Source organism: Mus pahari, chromosome 19 (genome assembly GCF_900095145.1).
Source record: "Mus pahari chromosome 19, PAHARI_EIJ_v1.1, whole genome shotgun sequence".
In the NCBI taxonomy this organism is placed as follows: domain Eukaryota; kingdom Metazoa; phylum Chordata; class Mammalia; order Rodentia; family Muridae; genus Mus; species Mus pahari.
Genome location: NC_034608.1, coordinates 12,110,952 through 12,111,167, shown reverse-complemented (window position 1 = coordinate 12,111,167; position 216 = coordinate 12,110,952).

Below are 216 nucleotides of genomic sequence, written 5' to 3'. Positions count from 1 at the left end.
TTTTTTGTTCTAGTGTTCTTAAGGCTTATTATAAATATAAAAGTTTTGTGTTTTTTTTTTATTTGGGAACTAAATGATCTAAGTGTGAGGTAGAAACCTCCAAATAATATTACTGCAGCACAGTCTCAATACTAATGGATTTCTCTATTTCTAGCTTGTGTCTAGCCTGTTAGATTCTTCCCACCTCTGCACAATTTCTACAAATCAGGGCCTCTA